The sequence below is a fragment of the Helicoverpa zea genome, chromosome 11, assembly GCF_022581195.2.
Source record: "Helicoverpa zea isolate HzStark_Cry1AcR chromosome 11, ilHelZeax1.1, whole genome shotgun sequence".
NCBI lineage: Eukaryota > Metazoa > Arthropoda > Insecta > Lepidoptera > Noctuidae > Helicoverpa > Helicoverpa zea.
The window spans coordinates 9,480,921-9,491,979 of record NC_061462.1 but is presented as its reverse complement, the minus strand read 5'-3'; the positions used below and the strand labels follow the sequence as shown (position 1 = coordinate 9,491,979).

Here is an 11,059-nt window from a genome sequence, read left to right as displayed (position 1 = left end):
AAAAATTCGCGCTCGCTGCGCTCGCGACTCCATGTCAGATATCTCAATTTGTCTTTGTTTAATTGTTGAGGCATTCAATTCCGATAAAATATTTTTCGCACACGTCCGTTATGGCTTTTTGTTCATTTTGGCTTTTTATGATATGTTTACTTCATGAAAACTCACAAGGAAAAAATCGCGCTCGCTTCGCTCGCGGCTTCGTATACATTTGCAATTCATTTCTGTGCATATCTTACTATTTGACTTTGCTTTGTTCATTTACAGTGGTTTTTATTTGTTTTGTGTCCTTAGACTGAAAAATTTTCGCGCTCGCTTCGCTCGCGCTTCCTTACATACGGAATGTGTCTTCTCCGTTGACTTTTTCAACAGGAATCCCACCAAAAACCATAAATAAATTTTTTTACTAAAAAACATTGTTATAGATTTTTATTTGGGGAATGTTTTGTTTATATTACTTCTGGGTTCTTGTTTGTTTATTATAATATTGATTTCGTTACTTTGAGTTACCCATAATCTGTTCTATGCACTTTGATATACATATGTTGGTACCTATTTATCTCAATTTTTCAATACATAAGGGCCCCCAAGTGGCCCCTATGTATTGAAAATTAATGATTGCACAAGGGCGCTACATAAGCTCATTTACGGACATTGCATTTGCAGGCCATAAGCTATGAAATTTGCGCGCTCGCTTCGCTCGCGCTTATTTACGATTGCTTCTCTCTTCTTGCATCGCACCAGGCTAGAGTTAAGTTTTTGTAATGATTATGTGGCTTAGTTTTACATTTCAGTAGACAAATATAATTATTGTACCCAATTAAAATACGTATTTTTTAATGTTAACGAATTTTTCTTTTTTTTTCAAAACGCTGTATAATATGTAGTCGTAGGGCGGCATAATCAGTTTTGCACGCGGGCGAACAAACAGCTAGCGGCGGGCCTGTGTACCAAACTTATATGTAAGTTTGCTAACGAAGCGTACTTACCTATACATTTATTGTAGCTACTTAAGTAAAATCGCAACAATAACATAACATTGTAAATAGTAATTATTTAGTAAAATTATTTATCCGCCATCTTGCACGCTCAGATACGCTCGGGCGGGAGAAAATGAAATAGATAAAATTCTTGGGGCTTATTAGAGAGATGCCACAGCTGCTAATTAAGTGTTACGGCTTGTTTGTTATGTTTTGTGCTAAATTATGTTGATTGTTGATCTTTAAATAAAGTTGGATCCTATTTGGAGAAATCTGCACGAGAATCTCATCTCTTTGTAGATTTCCTTACAGATATGTTGTATGCTGCAGTGGCGTATTTTGGTCTAAAATAGCATGAAATAATTTATCAACTATCACGACCATTGTCCAACTTGGTTAATGGTTGGGAATGTTATCTGATTGGTGAATTATAGCAGTCCACCAGAAGATTTGAAAACAGGAAAAAACTACTGAAAATGCATTAGAAATACCTACTAGATAAGTAGCTGGAGACATATTGCGGAAATCACGAAAACTCTTCATCTCTTCAGCTACATTTTACGGAATTATTCGGAAAAATAACATGCATTTTGCATTAGGGATTCATACATTTCTCGTAGGTAGCGAGGCGTTGACACTGACATGTTGGTACTCAGCCGGTCGCCTGCCATTTTCGCATGGCTGATTTCAAGCCACCATTTTCTCACGCCGCGTCTCGTCCATCCGTGGACTATTAAGTAGTGGAAGGAATTTGCATCCATAATGAACGACATCCACTATCTCTGTCGCACTAGCTATACCTAGAGTACCTACCTATCTTTATTACATAGACATGGTGGGTGCTGAAGTTTTTGTTATGATAAATGTGTTTCGAGTTTTACTACTTATAGCCATAGTTATCAGCCGTTTCCCACGATTTGATACACGTCACGAGGAAACAATTTTCCGTAGTCGAATAAAATATTAGGTCTTTACCTATGAAATTGCCGTTCAGCGGTAATGGCCATTTCAAATCATAATATTTTTTGTTTGGCTAAGAATTGTAATTTAAAATTAATTTTATTTAAAAAACATGGAATTCATCTTCCAAAAGTAGTCATTAGTTTATTGATTAGTGCTACATTGTCATCGCATTTCAATATTTTTCTTCATCGTGGATACGTTAAAAAAATCAAGTTATTATGGAATATGAGTACCGTGGTGCAGCAACGCGGCACAAGCGGCACGTAACATCAACGACGTTTACGGAACTAACACTGCTAACTAACGCACCACCTGTTATTGGTGTGCTCGCTTCCGTTTTGGAAATTTCGACCTGAAAGTTGAACCGAAGACTTTGGTCGACAACGATGAATTAAAGGTGATTGTGGAAGCTGATGATACACAATCTACGGCTAAAGCTTTCGACGTTAGCGTCGAAACAATATTGATCCATTTGCGTCGAATTGGCAAGGTAAAAAAGCTTAACAAATGAGTGTCCCACGAACTCAATGAACGCTAGCGCAAAGTACGCGTCGAGACGTACCTTGCCCTGCTCAACAGACACACAAATGAAAGATTTTTTCCGTATCCGCCAGTCACCAGACCTTGCGCCCACACACTACAACTTTTTCCAGAATTTGGATAAGTTTTTGTCGGGTAAAAAATTCAGTACCTGAGAGGCAGTAAAAAATGCCTTTGAACGGTTGAAATGATTGCCTCCCGTCCAGCTAATTTCTTTAAGAAGGGCATCAATTCACTGCCACTGCGTTGGCAAAGAAGCATTGATTGCATGGGTAATTACTTTGATAAATACAAATAAAAAATACATGAAAAAAAACGTTGAAATTTTTTCATACAAAACGGCAATTTCATAGGTAAAGACCTATTATAAGTAGTCTATGTCACCCGGGGATAGTGTGCGAAAAGTATGTACTAGATTTTTCCAAATCAGTTTATTAGTTTTGGAGCCTATTAGTGAAGATTAGATGGTTTCTTTAGGTAAAATTAAAGACTAGGTACACTGGTAACTTCGTTTCCATAACTGAAGCTTATGAAAGATCGTCTTTTTGTGAACCTTTTTCGTGTTACCTAAATTAGAGCCGTTTTCAGACAAGTTAAGCCATCTAGATTCCTGTGCGAAAAGATCACGTTCCCATTGGTAAATATTAGATAATGTTAATGTATGCGCAAATGCATTTTCACTTTAAAATCTGCATAAAAAGACTACCTATCTAGGTAGCAATTATATTATTTAAGATGATTTTTAAGGTGTGATATTTGTCTAGTCACTGAGCTCTCCATCTTGTTCTTTACCCACGCGTGAAAATATGAAAAAATCGCGAAAGCGTAGCCTCTTCGTCAATTACCAGCTTGTACGCGCAAGATATTTTTATATTACTAGTTTGCGGACCTATCCGACTATTTATATATTAACTCGTTACTTCGCAGTCTGATTAACCCTCGGTTACTGTTTGACTAAGTTGTTAGTACAGTAATTAACGATTAAGGACATATTGAATCGTTTAAAAATGTTATTGTTGGCGAATTTTTAATTAAAACTAAATTTTTAAAGGATTTTGTGTAATTATTATTGACAGAATATAGGTACCTACTTACACTAAAACTTCAAATTAATTCTGATTAACGTCACTTATATCATATCTTGTGGACATAAAAATATTGTGCCTACCTTAGCTATTTATGCACAAAGCACACGTATTTTAATCTACAAACTAGTTTATTCACTATGTTTCATCAATCACAGGGCCTGCCATCAATCTTGTATCGGATTTCTAAGAAAACACAATATGGCGTCAACAATGCACTATTAAAAAAAATCGCTGTTGTCGAAGGCTCGTGCCAAACATATTTATCATGACCGAATTGAGGCACAATAGGGTCCATGAACTTAGGGCCACGATATAATGGATTTCCAAATGTGCAATAGACATGCAGGACGTATGAGAGTCAAATACATAGTTAGTAACAAATGACACTAAATCAACGTTTTGAATAAACTTTTAGTAATACGAATTGATTTTCTCTTTACGTCTGGACCATAAGTAGCCAGTATTTAAGATATTACACGAAATATATTATGGAAATGAAAGGAAAGTAGCATACAGTTTTATTTGGTTGAATTATTACTTAAAATTGGGATAATGGTAGCAGGATGATGATTGTTACATTTTTTACCGTCTCGTCGTCCGTCATGGAGTTTTCTGACCATCGAGTAGATATATTTTTGATTAATAAAATATTTAGGTATTTAAATACATTCCACTAGGTGTGTATTAAGAGATGAGCGATACTAAAGTCAACATAAACAACAGCGAAAGATTTATTGCCCGAAGGTAGTAACTTACGGAACCAAGCCAAGGATTCGGGAGTGCGTTGCCTCACAAATTTTCTTAATACAACCAATACGAGTCGGATAAACAGATTTAACTTTAGCTAAACGAATTTCCTGTTTTATTTAGCGTATTTATTTTATTTGTGACAAAAGTAAAGAAAAAGGATTTCGCTTTTCTACAAAGAGAATGAACGATGTAATCCATTCTGATTTTCCTTGACTGGTTAGTTTGACAACACTATAACCTCTAAAAAGATTTTTATTTATGTACGTTTGAAGTTACTGAACTACATCTGAACTAAGCACAAAACAAACTGAAATCTAAGTTTGTACAAAGGCTTTATTGACCTCACTTATTCAGTAAATTCTTCTTAGATCTTACTTATTTTTAGAGCTCATGTAAAGTAGGTGTCTACAAAAACAACATTACGACAATTTCAAGTCCTCGAAACCAGTCATGTAACTTTCCTAGCTTCCATCAAGTATGCAAATAAATCTTGAGGAAACAGCAGGGCCGTGTCAAGATCTAGTACACGATGCCGTCCAAGATTACATGACTCTTGTCACGACATTAGACATGCGATTATCAGATTTATTGCCCCAAGAGGTCGTAATACTGCGTCAACGGCTTATGTGACCCGAAATACTTTATTGCCATCGTAAACTGAATAATTTGTCGTTTTACGCTTGTAGATTACCTATTGTAGAATTATTTAACGCGTGTCAGGCTCAGATAAGCTGAAAATGGCCAGCTTATTCCTCTGATACTACATTACAAGTACCTACTTGATATGACAGTTATAGCAAGAGCTTTTACTAATCGACGTCTCGACCTCCAAATAGACAAGTTCTCTGAACACAAACGGCATTAAATTCTTGCACTTCTTATTTGTCATGAATGAAACCTCTCTCTCTATGTTTTGTGTCGTTAAACAACCCATCAAGGTAATCGACAACAGCTGCAATTCCGGCCGAATAGCTCAGCAGATCTGTGCCAAAGCAGCAACAACAACAAAAGCGAGTCATGACATCGATATGAAGTAACGAAATAACTTAGAAATGTCAAAGCCTGCCGACTCGGGCGACCTCGCTCCCACTCTCGGAGCAACGGTACTCGTGTCTCGGCAGTCGGCGCCTGCGCCGCCACACGCTCCGAGGTCTGTGCCCTCCTCCCCGACAACTTGCACGCGTCATTGCGCTCGCGCACACTCCCCCGCAGCCAACACTCGAGTTTCAAACGTATACTCACAAATAACGAACAATCCGATCGCGAAGTCCCTGGTCTCCGTAATAAATAAGTCAGGCCATTCGGGCCAAGTCAGTACCGAGAACTTTTAATGTCATACATTACGGTACACGGCACCGTGTGACGGAACTTTTATCAATACAGCCTTTTACAAGCTCTCAACTCTCCGCGAGTTCAATGTGATTTGTGAAATGTTGCGAATTATGGAAATTTCATGTTTTCATATCGACGTGGTGATTTTTTATCGTGCCTGAGGCGTAAAGTGGAAGTTTGTGAATTATTGAAGGAGGAACACTTTCGGAGTTACAGTGCGAGGTGCTGGGAATAGCGTCAAAGGTGAGTTTGAACAGTTGTGAATTTAAAAGGGAAGTTACTCCGAGTGTGAATATAATTTCAAGTTTAACAGGAAAACATTGGAATTTCGTAAGATATTACAAGCTGATCTCTTTAAGAACTTCTGACGGCGAACACTTGAATAAATGAATACATTTGTTAATAATGATGGGGAGAATTGTGTAGGAGACAAGGGTGCTTGATCCACTCTTACACGAATAAATAATTATATTCTAATAAGTAAAGCTTTAATTGTGTCGTTGTTGGGGAACGTTTTCGTAAGGACACTGAATCTAATTGGAATCTACTTTGAATATTAACAAAAATGCAATTTAGTAAACTTGTCGGCCTTGTTATCTTCGAATTTGTAGTTCTTTCCTTGTAAACCGAGCTTTACCACTGCACAGTTGTATCAGGAACTTTAATACCTTAGTGAATTATCTTGGAAACCACAATAATGCAATCTCTTTCTCTAATGATACGCATTATGGAATTGTAATACGAACTTATTTGTGCCGCTTGCATCATCAGGTGCAATTTCTGAATACTCGCGTACCATAAAGCTTATTAAAATTTATATTGAGCATTAAATTAAACTATCTGTGTTTACTACATATTCTTAAATGTTTCTGCCACTTATTCAATCGTTACGGACATCGTAGGTAGGTATTTACGCTTTACAGCATTAGTTAGGTACTTCTACAAGGATTTTCATTTTTTTTAAAGTCTTTAATGGATCAATTGATCAGCAATTTCTTGCCGGAGAGTTAAAAATAGCCAAAAATATGTTATTGGCAATTTTTAAATCTCCCTATGGGTAGACTTAATATCGTTGGCAGTAAGAACTAAGTTCCATTTTTGTACGTACTAACTTTTAAATTCTGCTGACCTTCAGTGAGCCGGATATTCAGTAATAAGTCCAAATTAGTTCCATCCAGACTACTTTTAACGTTAATTGATTGTCACAGTAATTAATTTTCCTCGCCTAAATCTAATTAGGAATTTGATTAGCCAAATTAGCCAATTCTATTTCTTTTCTTCGTCAGAAGTCAATGAACTTTTTACTTCATACAACGTAATTTCAGAACTGGTTTTCTTTTGATAACAGTTTTAATTGGGTTCCTTAAAACTTGTTTTTAGACTTATAACTGTTTTATACTGTTATAGAGGTTTGAGACATCTATTAGGATTAGAATACTGGAATAACTAGCCGTTTTTTCGTTATTTAAATGTCTTGATGTCTAGATAGTTGGAATTTTAATTGCTATTAACAATATAAACAATTCACGTCACATACTAACAGTTATTTAATGTGATTTTATTTTATGTATCCTGTATAAATGTAATTTTTATTATTCTTGACTAGCTGTTGCCCGCAACTTCGTCTGCGTGGGCAATATAGAATCGTCAAAATACTACTTATCCCGTAGGTGCATTCTTTCACGTGACAGTATAATTAGGATTAGCACTTGGCAGTCGCATAGATTCATTGATCAAGGTTGTGTTGTGGATGTGACCATTTATCTAAACAAAAGAAGTAAAGTTTATGACGTTGTTCAGCCAATTTGGAAAATTATTACGTATGGTGCGTAAGTAATTTTCACAGGAAACAGCTATAATCTAGGTATGTCTACATGCTTTGAGTCTGACAAAGCTGTCATTTGTACATTTTCTGCAGCTGCTGCGACTAATCAGAAGCCAGAAAGTCTGTCAGTCTTACCATGGATATCGTCTTGTGTAGTTGACTGGATTGAAGATAGGTAGATAGGTAGTCGCTGCAAGCAAAATATTGGTACTCAAACAGATTCGGTGACTGGAAGCCAACACCAACATAGTTGGGGAATAGCTGGATGGATGATAAAATGAGTCATTATCATCAGCAGGCGCATAGGGTAGGATAGTTTCACTTACTCAATATGGTAAGGCTGACCCCATATTAGGCGTGCGCGATCCTCGGGCGTGTGAGTAGCGCGGGCGTCGCGAGCGCGCTGCGTGAACGTCGCGTTTTGCTGCCCTGCGGCATGTGTGAAGAGTGCAAGCGACGCGCTCGCGGCGAGCACGCGGCGCTCGAGTTGCGTTCTTACCCCTTCGCCCGCTATCTCCGCCGCCCGCTAAACGCCTTAGCAGTTAAACGTCAAGGAGAGCGGCACGTGCGCGCCGCGAGCGCGCTGCAAATGCCGCAGGGCAGCAAAACGTGACGCTCACGCAACGCGCTCGCGACGCACGCGCGGCGCCCGCCCTACTCACACGCCCGAGGATCGCGCACGCCTAATGTGGTGGCCTAAGCCGGGACTCCATCGAAATGTTTGCATTAGTTCACGAATAGGCAAAATGTACGTATCTGTGAGAGTCCACTTCATGTGTTCGTACTTGAAACCTGCAGTTTTGCCAAGATTTTCAGAATGTACGCTGGCAATTTGTCATTTCTTGGTGGAGCCAGCAAATCAAAAGAAACATAAGTGTTGTATACTGTGCGTCACTACCGCACACCGGGAAAATTTCGCTCTTGCGGAGGACGTTTATATACCATATTTTGTGTCACACGTAAACAGGACGACAGTAAGTATCCACCGAAACACTTTCAAAGATCTGATGAACGAACAAATCAGACCTGACTTGGTCACCTCGGGCCAATCAGAGGTCTATAAATGAAGCAATAATACGCTTTGGCTCCTACTGTTATTGTGGTTTCTGAAAATTTATTCACCTCATTCAACGATGAATGTAATTCTGATGGTACTATTAAGAACACTTGCTTAGCGCAGAAGCTGACGTTGGCAGGTCAACTCTGTTGACTTCTCGAATAGGATACCATTGGTTTTTGTGCAATGCACACCTGCAATGCATTTTGGATTAGGATAGGATATAGGTGGATAGGATTTGCAACAGAGAACAATTCTGTCTTTGTGATTAAATGACATCAAACGTAGTTTTATATAAAAGGTGTTTTTTAGGGTTTTTAGACAGTGTATTTGCGATCAGAAGTTGAAAGTAAGCATGTCTCTGGTATGCGGCGCGTAATTTGTACGTTTTCAGACGCATAAAGCATTTTACGTGTGTATGGTATTAAATAGAGAGAGCTCCCATTTCTTATCTGCACTTTGTATCTGGGCTTGTTCCTTCCTCACGCTTAGCAGCGCTTGCGAGAGATAGATCCTCATTTCTTCTAGGATTAAGTTTACATATTTTGCATCAGAAAAAATAATTAAGGTCTACTTAATACTACTCACTCAAAGTAATTTGTTTTAAGGCCATCACATTAGTGGAAGATAAGCTAAACTATGTTTATGAAAAAATCCTGATATGAACTCCATCTGTAACTTTAAATGATAATTAATTGTTCCACTAAAGTCATCATTTTTGACATAATGTTCAAAAAATAATTTAGATGGCACCGTTTTAAATTTGGCTGAGAACTATTAATTTTCTTTTCATCAAGGTAATAATTATAGTTGGATTTTGATGTGGCACGGCAAACTGACAAACACTATTGAAATGTCTATCGAAAAATTACACTACGTGTTAAAATATGGTGAATTACGGAAAATACACAACTCCATCTGTTGAAATAATAATCCTCTATAAAGAATGTATGGTAATATTGTCATTTACCACCTCGCTCCTTTGACAAATTGATGATGTATTTTATTTACCACAGATGGAGCTACTTTAACCTTGGCTAAACAAAATTTTCAAATTTTTTTTTCTTCCGATGTTACTTATAAAGGTGTGATTTTCTGTGTAAAGATTAATAATAGGCCGATCAACTAATATAAGTACAACATTCAAATGTACAGTTTTGACAAATAGATTGCGTGTCGTAATATTTTACATCTTGAATTCACAAAATTAATCATATCTTTTGATAGAGTGAATCGATTTCGATGAAACAAAAACTAAGTAATACCCCAAGTTACGTAGAGTTTTTGTATATAAGCATTGTCTGCATTTAATTCGTAGATTTTACGTGAATCGCGAACAAACAAACAGATAAACAGACAAACAGACAAACAGACAAAAATGACAAAAATGATGGAAATGGGTTCTGTTAGTTATCCTTTAACATGCTGGCTATTTTTTTTGTCAATTTCTTCAATGTACAAAAATTACTTTTCTACAGATTTATTATATGTATATGTTATGGACCAAGTGATAAATTGAGCAGTATACATAATGCCCGGTCATTATGAAAAATGCCCAATATGAGAGTGCAATTTGATAATAATTATTCAAATAATCAAATTGACCGGGCACTATACATATTGCCCATGACCTTTTGGGCAAAGTAATACAAGCAACGTAATAACATATTTATATTCAATTTTTTATTGTTATTGCCATTTAATTTAAAATTAACTAAATATTAAACCACTTAAATAATCAGCCTCATGATTTGGATTAATTATGAAGGACTTCTGCCTTAAAAATCCACTAGTTTTTGCATTTAAAAGTTAAGGAAAGTCATATTTAAAGGGTGCTTATTAAACAGGCTCCTTTTTAATATAATTATTCGCTCCGAATAATGTATGTTGCCTTCTTAATTACTAAGTCAGCCACAATTAACGAGCATCTAAATAATACTATCTCAGCCACTCGTTATCTTCTAAGTAAACCACTCTAAATACAACTCCGCATGATGGTTATTTTTAGCATCTAAAGGACCATGGGCAAAAATGTATGAAGCCTGGGCTCACCCACCAACAGAGATGAGACCACTTTGATTATACTTGTAAAGCACTAAATATAAAGATTTAAACTCATTTTTGCAAGGAATCCATGGGGTTATTTTGCTATAAATATTTTTCTCCGACCATAAATAAACTAATATTCTGCAAAAAGTAGTGCTGTTATGGCAGTGTAGGTTTTGTTATTGAACACCTTTAACTAGTTTTAATTCCAGGTTTAATGTATACATAAAAAATAAAACAGCTGCTAACAGTTAAAATTATTTTTGTTTACATTTCAATCAATATCAATAATAATGTCGTCTAAATATCCTGCCGGTGGATTAAATTGTGAGTGCCTGCCTCACCCTAGATACCATATTATTGAAATGATATGAGCACAACTTCCTACTGAGCGTCTACCTGTTAGACAAGAGCAGTAATACTGAGCGATGGCATCTCGACCCATTTCGTTTCTGTTAACCAGAATGTATACCTACGTAAT

The 11,059-nt window shown here is 36.8% G+C and overlaps 1 protein-coding gene across 1 annotated transcript in view; it reads left to right on the top strand.

The window, feature by feature from the left end:
- Positions 1-5,481: 5,481 nt before the first annotated feature.
- Positions 5,482-11,059, top strand: part of LOC124634421 (protein artichoke) — a 125,363-nt gene continuing 119,785 nt past the window's right edge. The window contains exon 1 of the mRNA XM_047169996.1: positions 5,482-5,893. The gene's annotated coding sequence lies outside the window, so the exon portion shown is untranslated. The remainder of the gene's footprint in view (positions 5,894-11,059) is intronic.